The following is a 21,321-nucleotide window of genomic DNA, read 5'->3' on the forward strand; positions in this document are numbered from 1 at the left end:
CACACTGAGCTTTTGTGGAGCTGAAAACACCACGCGAACGTTTGCCGTTTTCCCTATTTTCTTGAGATTGTGCGCGAGACAATGGACGTAAGGAATGACAGCCACATTGCCTCTCATTTCTTCTGTAGTGTTAGGCTCTTTCCGGAGCTTCTTTTTTCAGGAGGTTTTCGGCGACTGAACCAACGAAATCTTTAGGGTACCCTGCTTCGAGGAACCTCGCGAGTTGTTCATGAAAGCTAGATGCGGATTGATGGGGGCATGACTTTTCAAAGGCGTTTTCCATGCAGAGGTTAATAATGCCTCGTTTCACGAGTTTAGAATGAGCTGATGTGTAAGGTAGAAGCGGTTTGTTGGCGCGATGTGAATAGCACCTGCAAACGTGGTTGTCCATGAATTTAAGCCGAATATCGAGAAACCTTATCTCTGAGTAAGTAGGCATTTCGCTAGTCAATAGTAGCGGGTGAAAACACCCTTGTACAATGGTCAAAATGTCTGAAGTAACGGCCTCGAGGTTCGAAGGTGTGCAGTTAACAAGGAAGAGAAAATCATCAACAAATCTGAAGATTCTAACCACACAAGAATTAGCAAGTCGGTCTTGGAGGATCCGGTCAAGGTGTGCAAGATATAGGTCACTGAGTGCGGGGGCCAGGCAGGACCCAATGCATATTCCCTGCTTTTGAATGAACGGAACGTCTTGAAAACTTATGAAGGTGGAGCGCAGATAAGATGGAGCGCCACCGTTACGCACGGCTTTTCAGAATGATTTTAGCCGTGCAGCTGCAACGTACTCTGGAACCAGATTCCGCAAAACGCCAGCTTCGAGAGCATCTGTTATTAGGTGACCGTACAACCGAAGCCCTCTGGCAAGTTCATCTGAAGGATCATCGCTCCCGGTGCCCCCCTAAGTGCCCTAGCGAGGTGAACAAAGTGTTCGTCCCTGACGGCGTCACGATTCCCCAGGACGTCATGCGGACGTTGGCTCTTGGTCCCAAGTTTGCAAGGGAATCTCCGAAAGCTCCGCATGAACTGCTCTCCATGGTGCGACGTGTATCCCGCCTGGCCGACCAAGAGGACTCTGGTCGGTGCATCGCCGATGGTGTGGACGTCCTTTCTCACTGTAAGCCTCGCCCCTCGAAAGTCAATGTGAATCGCGTCCTGTCCTTTCTAGCCGAACAGTCACTTTGTGTCCTTCCCTCTGACAAAGAGGAAGGTTTTGCTGTATTTTCGCATGATACATTCAATAAGAAAGCCCACCGTGCTGTGACAGAGGTTTTTGAGGCTCGTAGGAAGGTCTCGCTTCCCAAGCTTAAGGCACAAACCATGAAGCTATGTGACAAGCTCAATCTTGCAAAAGTGGCAAAGAGCATTGAATATAGCGCCTCTTCTAAACGCCTCTTCTTAGAAGTGTTTTTCAGCGCAAAGACTCACAAGGTTGATGCTCCCCTTAGGTTAATAATTTCTGAACAAGACACTTGGCAGAAGTCAATAGCTCTGTTTCTCTAACAAAAACTAAATATTTTGCCTGTCAATGACCCGTTCCTTTTAAGACGTTCCGTTCATTCAAAAGCAGGGAATATGCATTGGGTCCTGCCTGGCCCCCGCACTTAGTAGCCTATACCTTGCACACCATGACAGGATCCTCCAAGACCGACTTGCTAATTCTTGTGTGGTTAGAATCTTCAGATTTGTTGATGATTTTCTCTTCCTTGCTAACTGCACACCTTCGAACCTCGAGGCCGTTACTTCAGACATTTTGACCATTGTACAAGGGTGTTTTCACCCGCTACTATTGACTAGCGAAATGCCTACTGACTAAGAGATAAGGTTTCTCGATATTCAGCTTAAATTCATGGAAAACCACGTTTGCTGGTGCTATTCACCTCGCGCCAACAAACCGCATCTACCTTAGACATCAGCTCATTCTAAACTCGTGAAACGAGGCATTATTAACATCTGCATAGAAAACGCCTTTGAAATGTCATGCCCCCATCAATCCACATCTAGATTTCATGAACAACTCGCGAGGTTCCTCGAAGCAGGGTACCCTAAAGATTTCGTTGGTTCAGTCGCCGAAAACCTCCTGAAAAAGAAGCTCAGGAAAGAACCTAACACTACAGAAGAAATGAGAGGCAATGTGGCTGTCATTCCTTACGTTCATTGTCTCGCGCACAATCTCAAGAAAATAGGGAAAACGGCAAACGTTTGCGTGGTGTTTTCAGCTCCACAAATGCTCAGTGTGTTATGCAAAAGGTCCGCGCCCTCCGCACATAGCTCCCTAAAGCAGCAGTGTACCATCCGCCACAGGAAAAGATTTGTTAATGTACTGAGGGCATTGTGTACAACATTCCGCTCTCCTGTGGCAAGCAGTATATTGGGCAATCCGGTAGGTGCCTGAACGATCGGCTTCGAGAGCACAATAATAACATGAAGACTTATACCGGCAGCAATCTAGCTTTGCACTGCAAAGATTGCAAGTGCGTGCCTTTTTTGGACAAATGCTCAGTCGTTGCTAAGAGTAGAGATAAGCTAACTCGCGAAATTGTGGAAGCTGCACAGATTGTTGGCTTACAAGATAACTGCGTTAGTACTCCATCCATTTCCTTGTCTAAACGAGAGCTGGCCTTCTTGGGTTCAAAACATCCGTGATCTCACATTTTTTATCGCATTTTATCGCACCTTTGTTTTCGATTTTTTCTCTCATGTCAGCGCATGCGCTACTTTTGCTCAGGCTCCGTTCACTTGGTTGGGTTTGGTTTTCTTCGTCAGTCGGAAGTTAGCGCCTGTGTTGTTGGTGTGTGTTCTCTCCCCTTTTTTCCGTCGTCCTGGTTTTGCGCTACTCTTATGTTAAAGAGCCAAAACGGCACTATTAAAGATCGAATGACCTTGAAATGCTAGCAGGAGGTTTTTTCTTGCGGTAGAGAGCTTCCTGCTCGACTTGTGTACTGAATGATCCGCTACACGGAACATTCTGGGAACTTTCATTTCGCAGCAGCTGAATGGTTTGGCCTTAAGACTTTTGAAAAAGACTATATATATCATTCCGTGCGATCATTTCCAGACATCGTAACCAGCGCGAAGAGACACGGAGATGCGAGAGCAAGAACGCTGGTCTTGCAAGTGGTTGTATTTATTTATTATTATTTACTAATATCGTTAACCCGTGCTCAGGGTCGTTAGAGGGAGGGAATACAACACAAAGCTGACGCTTCATAGCGTCAAGTTAGACCTTGCAGACAAAAAATATCAACTCAACATTCGAATTCCTGCACATCTGTTTCATCGACATCACCAGGCAAAGCGTTCCAGATTTCCGTGAAGTCCAAAAAAAAAAAAATTCAGGGGGCACTTTGACTGTCTAAAGTGCGTAGAGGCGAAAGCGTTTTCCGCACCACTTTCACTGCTTCTGTGGCACTGGTGGCGTCACATGTAAATGAGTACTAATTACTAAGTGATGACAAATCACTAATTAATGGTTAATTACTAATTAATCCCTGCATACTAATTAACTGCTAATTAAGTTTAAGCTTAAGCTTCGCCTTTAGGAGTGGAACGCGACAGTGTGTTGCAGCGCTGCCAGGGAGTCCACGGAACGCCACCACCCGTTCGGCGCGATGCCTTGCCGTTTCAACGCAACGGTTTTTGAGGAAAGGAAATGGCGCAGTAAATCTCTGTCATCTCGGTGGATACCTGAACCGCACCGTAGAGGAACGGAGGAAGTGGGAGTGAAAGAAGAAAGACGAAGATGGCCCGTAATGAAGAAAATGAAAATTGGATTTGAGGAAAAAATTACGCAGTAACTGTCTCACATATCTCGGTGGACACCCGCCAAAATTCAGGGGGGGTGGGGGGTGCACTTTTTTGACCTAATGTGTGGTCACTGATGTGTGGTTAAGATGTAAAACTTCGCCTCTAAGAGTGGAATGCGAGAGCGTCTTGCAACGCTGCCAGGGAGTCCATATATAGAACGCCATCGCCCATTCGGTTCTACGCCTCGCTCGTCGGTAAATTGGATTTTGAGGAAAGGAAATGTATTTCTCATATCTCGGTGGACACCTAAACCTCGCCGGAAGGGAAGGGAAGGGAGGAGGATGGCAGTGAGCGAAGACACCGTATTCACTAGACGTGCCTTTGTTCATTCCAAACCATCGAGCAGGCATGGCGGAGTGTTTCTGGTTCTATATGCATAAGTATATTGAAGTTCAGAAACTTGCTCCTGAAGCTCCCGAGTGGCTCGACAGAGTCGAGCCTTTGGTGACGCTTAAGGAGTTTTAATATGATGAAGCCACGCACCCCCGGGCGGATAGTGTTGTTAATTATTGCTCATTGCGCTCTGTAAGTGTATTTGTGTACTGTGGTTCTTGCCGAAGTCAGGCAATAAATAAAAAAAAAAAAGCAGGCATGGCGGAGTGGATAGCATGGTCGTCTCGCACTCCGAAGACCGGGGTTCGATTCCCGAGCTCGACCAATTTCTTAATAGGTTTTATTTATTTATATGGCCTGACTAGAGAAGTTAATTAGGCTAATTGGTAATTAAGCAATTAACTAAGCTCAGTCCCACTTACTTGGAGCATCACTATATGGTCCCTTCAATTGGTTGCATGGTTACTAGCCAAAGTACAATTGGCCCCGTTTGAAATTGGCGCACTGTGACGTTACGACCGTTTCGACCAACTGAAAAGCGTGAAATTCTCTGTCGACAACTGCTGCTTGCAACGATGAGACATTAAAGGCTTTCGCCTTAAAAAAGAATAACAAAAACATCAAGACGTGTGTTACAAGGTTTGATTGCTCTGTCATGATTTATTCTCGCGTTCCGTGTTACAAGGAAACAAACATAACTGTATTTTTTTTTATTGGATTGTCCTTGAATATTTTTTTTTGTTTTCGTGTTTCTAGTAAATTAAGCCAGCATTAGCGTAGCACTGCCGTTACCGAGTCTGTCCTTTTGTACCTTGAAGATATGGAATCAAGTGCAACCATTGGAGCAATCTTTCGCGCTTCACTGAAATGTTAAAAGATAGGTCCTGGTTTAACTCTACGTCGCCATCGAAACCCTAAAAAAGAGAGCGTTGAGTTTATGGTGTCATGTTCATGCATTCCTTGTCACATTAGAGAGGCACCACGAAGTCAGGTGTTCATGTCTTTAAGCAATAAAAACTCAACAGAGACTCTTCTACAACGATACACATTCCCTTATGTCATTGGCGATCAGCCACTCAAGTGACTTTTCTCGCCGATAACCCCCACGCAGAAATACACCCCTAAAGATTAAGATGTGATTTCACGCGAATTTCTCTCATGCCGTTACGCATGAAGAACTATTATGTTGTTTTCATGCATTTATGTGTGGTACGCACAAAGGTATGGATGCAATAAATGTGGCAAGCGCCGGAGGCATTGGGGGCGAGATGGCTTATAAATTATGCTTTTATGAAAGTGTCTGCAGTCTGAAAGAGAGAGGTTGGGCATTGGCCGGTGAAAGTTTCCTTGAAAAAAAAAAAAAAAACATTACGCTTGTCGAATATTCCACTCTTAAAAAAAAACACATTGCGGGGCTAGTTGTTGATGCATTTCCTTTTCTTCAAATTTAAACAGCGCTAACTTTTCAAATTTAGCGCGGCAATTTAGCAAGTTTCCTTCAAAATTTAACAGCGCTGTGTCGTCCGTTTCCTAGTCTCTTGTGCTTGTCGTCTTTCGCGCTGTTTATTCAAAAAACTTTTCAGACAGATACACAGATAGACATGACACACCGCCATGACACAATACACAGCTCCCGTCCCTTCATGTCTATCTGTGTATGTCTGAAAAGTTAGCGCTCTCTAAATTTGAAGAAATTCGACTCTTTTTTGTTCTTTATTGTCCAGATGAGTGCTCCTTAGCTCTGATCGTTATCCGATGCGATTAACGTATCGTGCGGTGGTGTTAATATAAGTGACTAAGAAACGTGCTACCAGCAAGATTAAAAGGAACTTTTTTTTCGCCTCCAAAATGCAAAATTAAGGCTCGAAAACACTGTGATAAAGAAACGAGCAGCGTAATATGAAAGGCTCGCTCTATCACAGGCTCCTTATAGTGTGTCAAGCTGTGAGTGTAAGTGCGCGCTGTTTTCTATATAAATCGAAGCTGTGCAAAAAGGAACGCAACAAGAAAAAAACCAAGTGACAAGCATGCGGTGTACCAATGTGCAACATAAAAAAAAGACAGCGCAGTCTTTCGATCTTCAGTCACACCATCATGTGTATTTACATTATTCAAATGTTTAGCTCGATTAGAAAGATGTGTGTCGCTACTATGCTCCCAGGTTGTAGAACATAAACTGGTGGGCGAGTTGGTCTTAAATATCTAGTGATATGTCAGACCAAGTCGCTGTTTGTGCCGTTGCGCTGCTTCACTAGATATGCTCGCAGGTTGTGAAGCTAACTAGCGCATTATTCCAGTAATTTATGCCCCGGAGCGCAGTTTTGCACTGTGGTGTGGTCTGCACCAAGGATTAGGAGCGCTAAGATAGTAAAACGTACAGCCGTCGTTCGGAGACTTGTAGTTTCCCAAGCAGTTTGATACGGCCAATTTCCCGCACGTCGAGGCTCGGAATACATTGGCACGCCGAACAGGCCTGAATGAATCTTCTGAACAACGTTGTTTTTCCGTGCAAGCATGAAGATGCTGCTGATACATTTACACACAATCTAAAAAACTGAAAATATTTACGCCCACACGTGTCATGTTAGACAAGTTTTCTAGTTATTTTATGTTTATATCAAAACATTGTGTCTGAAAATAATAGAAAACAACAGTCTTAATGGTTTTCGGTTACAAGCAGCTGAAGTTAAACTGCTAGCTTATGCGTATAGCGTTTTAGTTATCACTAGGGGTGTGCGAATATCAAATTCTTCGAATACGAATCGAATACGAATACTTGGCTCCGAATATCGAATCGAATATCGAATAATCAGGGACAGACGCATTTAACCACTACAAAACATTTATTTGAGCACCGAAGAACATCACAGTTCAACTATCGATAATTAAATGAACACAAAAGGTGTGTGGGGCTGCACAAAAAGTATCAGTCTCGAACAATATTCTTAGAAGAGTGGAAATATCAGAGAAGATGGCTGGTACACAGCATTGATTAAGGCTAGCTTGCCATCAGCACGACCGCGCGTTGCTGGGATGGACATGAAAGGTTGTCGTGAAGGAAAACCCGCTGCTCCACATGGTCAGGCAGAAGTAGTTCCCTTCTGGCTGAAACGACTCCTCCAGCCACAGAAAATGCCCTCTCACTTGGCACTGAACTGGCACGTATTGCGAGGTACTTCCTGCAGAGCTCTGACTATACCAGCTTCGCAGGTATAGCCACAAAGAAGCTCACCAGCGCAGTCAGCTACGGAATGGCCCTTGGAGGAAAGAATGCGAATTGCTCTGGGCGCCGCCTTGTTGTTATGTCTCTGTCAATAGGGCTTGCGGACCGAAATGAACGCCGGTGCTCACATTGAATATTCGGCTAGATACGAATATTCGCGTCGGGCCGAATATTCGAGACAACACGAATACTTGGATTTCGAATCGAATTCGAATACTAAAAATATAATATTCGAATTATATTCGAGAATTTACAATATTCGCACACCCCTAGTTATCACAGTTGATCAGGGCAGCATAAGGGAAGCTGTCGGGTGTGTACGCGAGCTCAGCGAAGTTACCAGTAAAGGGGTTAATTGGTCTAAGTGCCTTGTACTCTTGCATGGATGGTGGCCATTTCGCCAACGTACCGTGGGCGACGACCGCGGGCAAGTATCTGGGTTTTCCGCTCGATGCTTATCGCGAAAGCGAGGAGTATTGGAAAGAGCAAACTAAAGACGCACGTGACAGAGCTGGGAAATGGAAACGCACCAACTTCTCAATTTTCGTCAGGGCTACAGTCTGCACCATTTTCTTTTATTATCAAGCTCTGGCATGTAATTCAGGTTTTTCATTGCTCTCGTGTGAACATTTAGAGACTGCACAGGATTTTTGCCGTCTTCCTATGGACTTCCGAATGGGAACGTTGCAGCAGAATGAACCTGTTCCGGCGGTTAACAGACGAGGGGCTGGGGCTTGGGGACCTCTTTTTGAGGCAGCTGGTGAACCACTTTTGGTTTTCTCGCGATGTCACAGACCCGTTCTTGCGCATCGTGTGCCGAGTGAGGCTGCGGCGATTGCTGCTGAAGTTCGTTGTATCCTCTGAATAGCTCTGGGGTGGAATTTTTGGCTACTAAAAGGTGATTGTAGCAAGTGTTAGGTTCTTTTCTGTACGTTTTTCCAGCGATTACTTGTAAAAAACTAAAAGGAAAAATTTTTACCATGATCTTTGTGATATTGTTTTGCCAGAGCTCTTGTATAGGGGGGGCCCGGGAAGTGATGTTATAAAAAGTGTTAGGAAAATGCAGGTGCCACCAGAAGAAAAGACCTTTCTTTTAAATTACACACCAGGACGCTAACAGTTAAAAAAGTTTTTAGAGAGATAGGATTTCTTTTTACCATGGGGAACGAACTGCTTAATTTATAAACATCCTAAAACAATGCAGCTCCTGGACCTCCATTTGCATATCAATGCCGCAAATATCTGCTGGCAATATTGCCCTAGGTCAAAAAAACTCCTACTCTGTTACAGCTCGGAACATTCGAAACTGGTGAAGAATGTAATAGCTATTTCATGTCTCAGATCCAGCCTGGTGAAATCGTGTATACTTGTTCTTAATGATAGTTTCAAAGCCCAAGTTTCCACATTAGTAAGTGCCGGCTAGACCGATAATGTCATTGTTCAGTCCTGCATAAAGTTAATAAAACGCGGCAAAGGCAGTTCATCTCTCGCTGAAGAGAATTTGAAGAAGCATGCGGTCATTCCCTACATCGACCGCTTATCACACGTGGCAAAAAGATACGATGTCAAAGTAGCCTTATCCGCCCCCTTGAAATTAGGTAGACTATGCCCCCTTGGGCAAAAAAAGGCGGAAAAGGTTGACCGTGTTTCCAGCGCATGCGCAGTCAAACACCGGGCTACGTTTGTGCTCTGTGAATCAGGAGTGGTGTACAAGATTCTTTTTCTCTGTGGTCTGGTGTACATACGGCAGACTGGGCGTTGTTTGAACATTCGCCTTAAAGAGCACAATAATGGCAGTGCCTCAGGGGTGTGGGAACACCTCCAAGAATGTAATAATTGTCCGCCTATCTTTGCCGCAACACAGGTTCTATTCCGTCACCCTGAAGAAAGAACCAGGGAGGTGATGGAAGATTTCTACATTACCTCGTACGGTAATTGCGTGAGTAAGCCGTCAGTATCGCTTATGAAGATGAAAAAAGGTTATCTGCGTAAAGTATGATTTTGTTTAGTCATAACATGAAATCTTAACTGTTTTTATCTGTGCTTACCTGTGATATATTTTCATATTTAAGTGTTGGTTGCCTTTCCATTAAACTAGTTGTGAAAAAGGCGCCTGTCCTCTGGTATCTTCTCTGTGTTTTGTTTGTCCGCGCCAACAAATTCTATCATGAACAACCTACAACTAGCTCAGCTTTCCGTTCTACTGAAACAATAGACCATGTTTTTTTTTGCTTTGCTGGCAAGGGGATTTTTTTGCGATGTGTTACAAAGGTCAGTAAAGAAAGAGCTACCGCTTGACACGCAGAGAATTCGTTATTTAAGCACTGATAATGAGGATAGGGTACCATTTCATCTCATAATGTTCTTGGGCCTCAACTGCATACGACACTCAAGAATGGCAGGCTACCATTGTGATACAGATGCACTACCTGCCCGAATTTACTTTCGGGAATGAATGGACTGGTTTCTTGCCATCCAGAAAGCCGCTGCGGAGCCTCCCGATTGGATCTCAAGACAAGAGCCGTTGTGTATGTTAAAGTAATTTTAATCTCACGAAGCCAGACTCGTGCTGACTAACCACGACAGTGTCGTATGTACATAGCGTTTTGTGGGTTTTTGGTTGTGTTTTATTGTTAAATGTTATATGTCAAAGTAAGGCAACAAATGAAAAAAAAAAGTGACGTGGTGCAGTGGTTGGCGCGATCAGATGGGGAGTAGAAGGTCGCCGGTTTGAATCCCCATAAATGTCGGCAGGTTTTTCTTTCACTTTTTTTATTTTTGCTTCACTTATTTATTCGCCTCTTATTTTGCAATACTGGTCCCCATATTTGGATCGGCTTTTGCAACGGCCGGTCGGGCGTGAGAGAGTCAAGAGCCAATCATCAGAAAAGCATTCATTAACAACACACTACAACCACGGTGGCCAATTCATTTTAGAAAACTATTAGGAATTCATTAGGATTGCTTTATTAGGGTTCTAACGTCCCTAAGCGACTCAGGCTATGAGGGACGCCGTAGTGAAGGGCTCCGGAAATTTCGACCGCCTGGGATTCTTTAACGTGCACTGACATTGCACAGTACGCGGGGCTCTAGAATTTTGCCTCCATCGAAATTCAGCCGCCGCGGCCGGAATCCAACCCGCGTCTTTTGGACCGGCAGCCGAGTGCTATAAAAACTGAGCAACCGAGGCAGGATGAATTCATTAGGCAAACACCAGAAATTCATGAGAAAGGCATAAGAGCCTAATGTCAAAAGTCACTAGACTTTCTAAACAGAGTCATTAGATGTTTTCTTATCGGAAACATAGCCGGTAGTTCAAGTTGCAACAGGTATTTAATAGTTACCCAACACATTTGGCGTGTGCATGGCGGCATCAGGAGAATGCCATTAATGCTGAATCATTTACCGAAATGTTCTCTTACCTGATTAAAAAAACGAATAATTTACGTCCTACCACCCTACTGGCTGCACTGCAGTGATACACATTGCTGACCGAGCTGGTGCACAGCCTGAGATAATGAAGCGCAACAAGGGGCAGGGCACACAAGAAGGGACGGCGGCTAGCGCATGTTCAGTCGCCAAGTCTTAAGTGCACTGTCCTTCGTTGTGCTTCATCTTGCCTAGTGATGGCCTTACCAGGGATTAAATTAGGATTTCTTTTTATTTATTCAAGTTTTTTTCTTTATCCAAACATCCCCTCGCAGCGCCCGAGGACGTTACAGCAGGGGGGTTACACTATAGAAAAAACACATCTTCTTTCACACAGCACACTTGTGATTCTCTTAGTCGATTCCTCTCTCCAATCGATTTAACAAAAAAGGAATTTGCGTAAGTGCCTGTCCTGGCATGATACTCACGAGCTTTAGAACTATGGTCTCTACGCCTCGAGACGCAGCGCGGCTCTGCAATCTCATAATCTCATCTTATTTGTTAATATCATCCATGGTAAAACAGCGCGGAAAAAACACGACGACGGAAAAAACACGACAACACGAGCGCTGACTTTCAACTGACGATTTATTACGCACATGTGTACTTGTATAGCATTCCCGCCAAACACTAAACAGAACAAAAAAACACTGCATCATCACTGAAAATATTAAATCTATAATATTAAAATATTTGTTCCGTCCTCGTGTTTTTTCCGCGCTGTTTTACCATGGATAGTAATAACCAACTTGCCCACCTTTCTGTACTTCTAATTGTTGATATCAGTTTCATTGTGGTATATTCTAAAGGATAGTACAAAGAACAGTTTGAGCCATAGTTTTATTTGGTGGGAGGCAAACAGTTCCTAGTTATGCTCATCTTTCATGGCACTTACACTGTCCTTTCATCTCAATCGTCTAAAGATAAACCTGGCCGCACGGTTTTGAATTTTTTCAATATGCTCAATAAGCGTCTTCCTCGAAGGGTCCCCGACCACACAGCCATATTTCAAAATAAGTCATATGCAGCCCAGATGGGCAGTATTTTTTAAGCTGACATGTGAACACCTCAAATTTATTTGAATAAAATTTTGCGCCCTACTGCTTCACGCACCAGGTCATCAGCATGCGCATTCCATGAACAATCAGAAGACAGCGTTGCCCCCAAATCTATGGAAGCCTTTCACATAAAGAAAAAGGCAGCCTTGTGCGTGAGTGACACTACTGTTAGGTTGTATGCGGCGGAGTACGATTTTCTGAGCAATAATGTTCGTGCTAGGCGATAATTCAGGGCTGCGATAAGACACGTGGTGTGTAAATGTGGGCGTTGCCTGAGACTATAAATATATGTGTTTTTTTCGAGCAATAAATAGTTGGAAGTTGGCGCCTGTCCGTTGTCTCCTCGTCTTTTTTTGTGTCGTGAAATCATTTGCGCCTAGGTGGTTTTTTTTTTTCCCCAAGTATCAACAAGTCGTAGTGGTCAAAATTTAAAGGGACTATGCAATAATTTAATTGAGGTATGTAAAGCAGATGGGAGATAGGCATTCCATCACTCGTCACCCCAGTGCAATAATTTTTGAGCTAGCATCAAAAACACCGAAGTTATAGATGATTAAAAATTACACTCCTAAAATAAAGAAAAAACAGTTCTGGGAGTGGGCCTTGCCCATGAAGAATACATCATTCGCTAACGTTCGGTTTGCGACTTCCGGTTGTCGCACCCAGCACCCCAGCAGCAGCGTTTCTCCGGTCTCTCTTCGCCTTCCTGGACTGCGGAGCGCGTCGGATTGCTTTGCTTGTCACTGCGACAAAGGCACTGCGAGTGGCTCCCGAACTCCCGAGAGAAAGAGGCGGCGGAGGTAAATTAAAACAATATATGCGAAGTAAGTGCCCTGGCTCGCGCTTGCACGAGGGGGTCGCGCGGCGGCACGAGCAGACGATTTTCACGGCTACCAGAAGTGTGCTCGTGATATTGTGGCTACCATGGCTCCAGGGAACGACAACGTGTGGTGGCCTGCCGACGTCACGGGACTAGTGACGTCTAGTTTTACAATTTTAGTTTAAAATTTGGTCACTACGAGAGCACAAATCGGCCCGCGAATTTTAAAAACCACAATTTTTAAAAATTCATAATAAATTGCAGCCTCAGTTCCGAAGGCTCATACTTGGTGTGAATGCTCCTTAGCATCATTTCTAAGCACTGAAAACATTTACAAGCGACTTTTAATTCCTTGCATAGTCCCTTCAATGCTGTTGATGCAGGGCAGTACAAGCAAGAAAACACCGCCTACTCGTGTCCTATCTTTACGACTAACGGCAGATTCTTTCGGAAATTTCTCCCCGCCCGCAATGTCTAGCTTGAGCCAAGATTATGTGGCGAAAATAATGTAAGCTTTTGCTGAGTATCTAACTCCATCCAATTCGTCAGCTTTGCTCACTACACTCTGACAGTTAACAATTAAAGTAACAAGCCCACGACGTACACATCTGCAGTTTTCATTACGATGTGACGTCCTTTTCACTGCACAGCCTTTTTCTTTTCTACGTCCCACCCGAAGGCCTGATTGTTAATGATAAGCTTATCATAGTTCAGTTACACCTTACCTCTATTAGTAGTTTTTTTTATTACCATATTCCCATAGACGCTCAAGCACCTTAGAGTCTGCGCGGAGTAGTCTTGCCCTACGCTATACAGCGTATTTTTGAATTTATTAGTAATTAGAAAGAAGTTCTGCTCTTCTTTATACGGCGAAAAGCTAACGGTAAGTGGTCTTTTTGTCTTCTAATTAAAAAGGCCACTGGTAGTGCTCTTTCTGTAAACTTCGGTTCACTCCTTGTGCACAATTTATTTTCCAAACATTTTTTGACCAGAACCTTTGATTCCTCCCAAATTTCGGAATGATTATTATCGTCTACACCATAGAAAACAAGAATATGGCTGCAGCTTCGGTTTTCCAGTTCGACTGTCTTGCTTTGCAAAAACCTTCACCTGCTGCGTCAGGTGTTTAATAATGTCACCTTGTTGAGTTACTGCTTTTTCTTAGTATCTTCATCCAGTTTTTTACATAAGCTTAGTTTGTCACTGACTCTTTCATCACTACCTGATGTGTGCAAAACCTTGCCTCGATGCTGTCGAGTTTAGTTTTCAATGTTGCCTGACCTTGCTGCAGACTTTGAGCAATTCCATAACAGGGGTACTATTAAGAGGCCAGTGTTGACCTACAAATCACCCGCAAGCAATAGCAATAACACCAAATGAAGTACACGATTCGCAAACCAATGCGAACATCTTTGGCGCGTTCTTGCACTTGTTATGCTGCTATTAGGAGGAAACGCCATGATGGGAAGAGCCGGCAACGTACAGCAACCCACAGACCTAACACGAATGACGGAATGCGTGGCCTGGACTGCCGTCAGCGCCACGTAGCGATAGTCATCGGTGAGAGATAAGGCTCTCAGTATGTTTACGGTGGCTGACGATAGCTCGTGCCCAGCTCGGTTTGAATGTTGTTTGCATTTGTATTGCATTTTTGCATTGTGGTTTGCTTTGAATGGATGATGCCTAACCTTACGTAGAGTGCCCTCAGACGAACGTGCTGCCATAGTGCATATGGCTCAGACGGTGAGCGAAAGTGAAATAGCGCATGAAGGGGACCGCCCGTTTCAACTGTCCACCGTAGCGTTCAGGCGCTCAGGGATGAAGGAAGATTGAAGGACGCTCCGCGTGGAGCTCCGTAGCGGGCAACAACGCCGGAAGATCTGATGATCACGACTTCAGCTGGCGATCCATTTCTCACAGCGCGAGAAATCCGCGACCAGCTCGGCCTACATGTCAGTGAAGAAACCCTACGCAGAAGGTTTCGTTATGCTGGAATTCAAAGCAGGGCAGCTGCGAGGAAGCTGTGAGTTGAGGCGCCGCCAGCTGCTCGAGTTCACAGAATCCCACGAAGACTGGAGGCCAAAGGACTAGGGCTACTTCATGTTCAGCGATGAATCAACATTGTGCACACGATGGGACCCAAAAAGATTGACATCCTGAAAACTACCGGTATACTTTTGATGCGCGATTTTATGCCAGTTGAGTGCAAAAAGATGGTCGCTTTCTTTTTTCGGTAAAGAGAAAAAATTATATCTTTGACATGCGGTCGAGCGGGCGCACAACAGTGAACGGCTGGGGTGCCTTGAGCTATCAGGGCTTCCCAACCATCCACAAGATTCAAAACAGGACGGCAAGGCATGCATACATCGAGGTACCGTATAATGTTTTGTTGCCATATATGTTAGGTGGGCCCATTCCGGAAGGCGTCTTCTGGTTTCAACACGACCGTGTTCCAATACGCACGGCTCGAGGAGCGCAAGCCTTTCTCGACAACAATGCCGTAATGCAGGTGCAGTGGTCAAGGTGCAGCCACGACCTCAGTACCATCGAAAATGTTTGTGGCATGATAAAAAGAATGTTCTCCAGGTGTTTATGCTCCAGTTGCACTAGCGCGGACCACCTCTGGGTTGCCATTCAAGAGGAGAGGCAGCTTCTGTAGGCGGAGCTGATGGATGCGCTTTATGAATCACTGCCAGAGCGCATTGAGGCCGTGAGGAGTGCTCGTGGCGGGAGCACTAGCTTCTAGACTGAATTTTATGAAGTGCTTGTTACTTTCTTTGTTTGTTTTCTTCTTCACTTCGCTGGTGACCCTATTTGAATCGATAGCTTTACTACGCCAGCCACTTCGCCTCGTCGAGCGTGGTCGCACCTCGGCCGTGTGCCCGTGCATTGCTGCAGCTGTGCGCCGGAGCCGCCACAAGAGCCGTTGCCAAGCAACCGCCGCGCCAGTGCTTCGCTGCTCCATCTGGCATGACGTCGCCTAACCGTTGCGCTCGCCATCGGCAACAGCGTTCGGTGCGCTATCTGGTATGACGTCATCTAGTCGCCTGGAGGGGGTACGTATATATATAGACAGTTGGTTCATCAATAGGCGAACCGTTATGGAGGACGATGGGCCGCCTACGGCACTTGCACGCTGGAATAAATCCAGGCATAGTCGGTGTGCCGAGGAGACAGCAGATGAGAGCATCGAACGCCTGGAGAAACGCCGTGAAGGGGATGCAGTTAGGGGCTCGTACCAAGGATGAGTCCGTAAAGGAAGGCAGATGTGCGAAACGTAATGACGCCCTGAAGAATCGTCGAGCTGAGCTATCGCTTCCAACCAGGTTTAACCAGAGCTAAGCCACAGCCAGTTTTTTTTTCTTGTGCTGAGAAGTCGGACTATATTCTCTTTGAGAGGGCGTACAAACTAAACAATTTATAGTTCTTCTCTGCAAGCTTTAAGAGAAGGAGATAAGCGCACAGGTATTAGTAGTTCTCGCTGCGTCGAGAAATGCGCCCATTCTAGTTATCCGGCGCAGAGTTGCCACGAAATATTTTGTTTATTTGTTTGCTGATTCTCTAAGCCACCGGCACGCGGCTGTATCTCCCTACCTGCGACGCCTGACGCGACAAGTTTTCGATTAGTTTATGAGGTTTAACGTCCGAAAGAATCTCTCGATAACAGGGACGCCAGAGCTGAAATCTGCAGATAATTTCCACCAGATGGGCTTCCGTAACAAGCACTAACATAGCATAGTACACTGGCCTCTGACATATCGCCTCAATCGAAATGCAACGGCTGCGGCCGGAACCAAAGCAGTGTTTTTCGAATCAGCAGCGGAGCACCAACCAGATTTCTTTCGAGTAAGCGCTGAAGCCTGCAACTGCTTCCGCATACTTCCAGAGTGTTCTAGTTGCTTTTGGCAATTTATCTTGAAGATTACATGCCACCTTTAAATGGAGGGCGGCCGAGAGGAGCACGTTTGTTCTTCGGCGACCGCCTAGCACCTTTGTTGCTATCGCTGCCATCCAGTTGTTCAATTATTGGTGGACGTAAGTCAGCGTAACAAAATTTTTATTTTTCAGGACTTCTGCCGTCTTCTTGACTGTCAGCCTGCAATCACCTCAAGAATACTATCATGGCAGCAGAGTTGATAAAAGAAATTTAAAATTTTCTGATTACCCCAATTATAAATATGTTCAGTTTCTAATCTAAAACTCCGAGAAATTTTTCATGTTTCGCAAGCGTTTTTCTTTTATCATCATAAGCCTTGCTACGTTCCCTGCAGGACAAAGCAGCCTCCCAAAGCGCCCCGCTAAGGAACGCTGGACTATGCCAGCTGTGGTCCAACTTATCACCGCAAACTTCCTAATGTTATCAAACCGCCTAACATTGTGGTTCTTTGTCGGCCAGTTGCCTCGCTTTCCTTTCCTTGGTATGGACTCCTTTACTCTAAGAAACAACCAGTTGGCGTTTTGTCGCATAAAGTTCTAAATTTTGCTATGCAATCCTAGCGTTGTGTGTTTTTGGTTTTCGTGGTGTGCTTAAGCGTTTAGTATTCACCTTTCTTCTCTAGAAGTGAAAAGCAGAATCGACTACATAGAAGGCATTTAGATTCCGTGAGAAGGGCAGACAGAAGCACGTGTTTTCAAAAGAAAACTGGAAGTTGTCAGAAATTCGGCATTGGCATCCAGGGAAAATGTTTGAGGCATCTACACACTATACATGTTCGTGCAATGGCCTGAAATCATGCACAGTGAACAGCTCAAACACATCACGTTAAAAAAACTATTTCGTAAAATAAAAGACGAATCTGGGTTTTAAAGCATAATCAACGTTTTTTTCACACCTCATTTTTACCATTGTCTGATGTTTTGGCATATAAGGGCTTTACTTGGAAGCGCACCACAGAGCTGAAAGAATTCTGTTAGGTCTGCAGCATTTGGACCAAACTCTCAAGGGGCGCGAACCGCTGGAGCTCAGGTGGCAATTTTCAGTTCCCGCGATAAGAAAAGTGCAAAGAGCGCTGCCGGAACCGCACAGGCCGCATCGGCGGGCAAAATGCGCAAAAATGCCTCCGTGACGAGGGCCCTGTCCACATGACAATCAGGCACAATAGGAAACGCAGTCAACGCGAGCTGCGCACCAGCTATCGTCAGCCACCGTAAACTTACATTATTTTTCACCCGGTGACTATCGTTCCCTGTTGCTGACGGCAGTCCAGGCCACGCGTTCCGTCATTCGTGTTAAGTCTGTGAACGGCTGTACTCAACGGTTTGAAAATATGCAAAGGAAAATAAGCACTAACCAGCTGCAGCAAGAATAGTGCTGTAAGCCTCATGTCGGCATGTGTGCCTGCTCCAAATCCCACGAAGGCATTGTGCTGGTTGCTTACGTAGGCTTCCTGGGTGTCATATGTCCTTTCATGGCTGAGGCGGATTGGGTGGTGGCCGGGACTGCCATCCTCGGCGAACTAGGCCAAGCTGATGTTTGGTGATCTATGATAACCGGCGATAGTGGTCACTCGCCGCGGGGTTGCCGTTGTTGAAGGTGGCTCAGGCGAATATGACACCGCCGCCACCAGAGCTTCTGGGTCGAAGAAAAGCTGGATTTTGATGCCTAAGTGTACTACCTGCAGTAACAAAAGAGCTCTAAGCCTCATGTCGGCAAGTCTGCCGGCTCCCAATCCCTAGGGATAAGAAATCTCCAGGTTAGGATTTCTCCAGGTTAGGAAATCTCCACTCCTGGCTAGGGGATAGCCGTGAGGTCATTTGAAAAACCGACAAACCCACTACAAGCAACTGCGCACTTCTCAACAGAGTCTTCTCAGACAGACATCATGCCATCCAAGCTGACGTCCTTAGCAGGAATGAATCACGGTTCTTGCAACCGCTCACCACCCAGTCTGAGGTCCTTAGCAATACTCAATCATGGTTCTTGCGAACGCCCAGCTTTAATTGATGGCCTCCCGTTTCAATCCTTCTTCCCAAACTGCCTCTATTTCTACTCCTACTCCTACCAACGTGCCCAACTTTCGGCTTTGCTTAATGTTATTTCTAGTTCATTGGGCCCTTTTTCTTTTAATAACCTTAACTTCAATGGCCCTGCTGCGCTCGCGGCACTCATTGCTGTGTGTATCTGCAAGGCTAGGATGGTTTCCTGGCACCTTCGATATGGGCTGTGTCCACCCGACGTTCAGGCTGTCTCCGGATTTCTGGAGCCATCAGCGGGTCACCACAGAAAGTTATGCAGAATCTTGAGGTCTGATTGGTGGCGGCAGGCCCGTTTCTTCAAGGATAAACTTCGGGTCATGTGCGGCCAAACTGAGAAGGACAGGATCTTCAGGAGCTGGCGCACAACTTCATCTGACATCACGGAGTTGATCTGGAATTCTTTAATTCCAACGCTACCACGACGAAAAAAGGACCACAAGGCAAGAGGGAACGTCGTCATCCTAGGCGAAACGGACATCCCAGACGAGCACAGAGATATACGCAGACTCGGCCCAAAATTCGGATTTGAGACCGTCTTTAAGCCTGCTGAAATATTGGCAGCAGTGAAGTCAGTATCCCGTCTTGCCCGTGTCGACGTTCGGCCCCGGTGCGTTGAGGAGTGTGTCGGTGTCCTCGAAAAGACACTAGGCCGACGAAGGAAGGTAAAGTGCACCAGGCCTCTCGTTGACTGTCTCGAAGCATTTGAGTGTAGTTTGCGCTGATAAGGAAGGGTGTTTCGTGGTAATGCCGGATATCACTTTTGGAGAAAAGGCTGCAGCTGCCATCAATAAGAACTTCAAAAGAATTGGCTTCAAGAGCAGGGAGGTTCAAGAACATGCGGTTTCCTTATTGTTTGGTCACAACTTGGATAAGCTGGCGAGTTCCGTAAAGAAGGCAGACGGCGGACAGTAAGCGTTAGTCAGTGTTTTTCACTGCAAAGACGCACAAAACCGGCATGCCCTTTCGTTGCATTGTATCAGAGCGTCATACCTGGCAGCGCGTGGTCGCCCTGTACCTGCAAGAACATCTCACGTCGTTGGTTGTCCAGGATCCTTTCGCGATACATAATTCGGACGCTGTGGTCAACCTTTTGAGAACCATGAACCCTGGACAGTGTGGTGTTTTAGCATAGACGTTGAAGATTTGTACTATTCGATGTCTCATGAAGGATTAATGGAAAGTGTTAAAGTGTGTATCACGGATGACAATGATGAAGTCGCTTTTATGGGCCAGATGCGGTGTTTCAGTAGAGTCCTTCATGGAAATTCTATCTTTCTATCTTTCCTCAACTGTCATCGGATGGGGAGGAGGCTTGTTCATTCAACGTACAGCGGTTTGTATCTGTTCGTGCGTAGTCCCCATGCTTAGGAACATTTTCCTCGCACAGGTGGCCCGAAACATTGAACGTAATTCATCAGGTTTGGTCAAAAAAATTGCAGATATCTTGATGACTACCTTGTGTTTTCATCTGTCTGATCTAACTCTTAGCATACCTTACATTTTGAAGGTTTTTAAAAAATGCAGCTCAGGGTTGAATTTCCCCGCTGAATCACCCAAAGAAGGGGTTCTACAGTTCTTAGGCTTATCGTTGTCCATGTGCCAGGATCCCATTTGCTGGACTTAGAGCCCCCGTTTTGCCTAGGCCCTTCTTAATTTTGCCTCGAGACACTGAAAAATTGTAAACAATGGTATCGCAACGTCCTGTATTAAGGCAGCCATCAGTAAGTTTTGCATTCGCTCCTTCCAAAAGAGTGTCTCTGCACAGGTGAACAGGCTCAAGGAATCAGGGTATCCCATGCATGTCATCTCGATGACGTGCGGCAAACTGGTGCGTTGGATTAAAGGGGGACACAAATCCTAAGATGTTGGAAGGGAGCGGCAAAAAGTCGGCGTGGTGCCCTACGTACATAGAATGGCACATGGGTTAAAGAAGATAGGGAGCCACAATGGCGTCCAGGTGGTTTTTTCCGGACCAAGTAAGTTGACCAGTTTATGCTCTCAGATACGGAACAGGCAAGAAGGTGTTGGCGATAAGCGAAAGAGGCGTGGATGCACCGTTAGCACACCGTGACCGTTAGGCACCGCGCCCCGTTTGTTCCCTACAGCTTGGGTGTTGTGTTCAAATTACCGTTGTCTTGCGGAGCTATGTAGGGCAAACGGGGCGATGCCTCAACGTTAGGCTGGGTGAACACCGTAATTCCGTAAAAGATCATTATAGAAATCTTCCTGAGCATTGCCGAGAATGCAGCAAAAAAGAAGAGCAGAAGGGGAAAATTTGCAAAACAATTTTTTCTAGTACCGCCATACATTTCAGACATCGTGATCAGCGCGTACGCGAGATAATGGAGGCATACCATATTAGGAAATGTCGGAATCTGTGTATCAGTGAGCCCTCTGTTAACTTGGCAGACTGTGAAATCGATTTCTTAGCCTCAGCGTTCTTTTTTGATAACGGTTTTTTAACTGATCTTCCACAGCGATGAGTGGTGCCTGATGCTTCAATTCCATTTTTTTCCCTCTGACTTGGTCTTTCGAGGAGGCACTGCGTGTGGTTGGTTTTATTTTTATGTCTTTAAAGTGTCTACCTTATATTGCGCGTGTCAGCAATAAACCTCAGTTGCGAGTTAGCGCTTGTCTGCGTCGTTTCCTTTCCGTGCCTTGTGTTCCCAGTGCGC

Source organism: Amblyomma mixtum, chromosome 4, assembly GCF_055824585.1.
Source record: "Amblyomma mixtum isolate Tamu chromosome 4, ASM5582458v1, whole genome shotgun sequence".
Lineage (NCBI taxonomy): Eukaryota > Metazoa > Arthropoda > Arachnida > Ixodida > Ixodidae > Amblyomma > Amblyomma mixtum.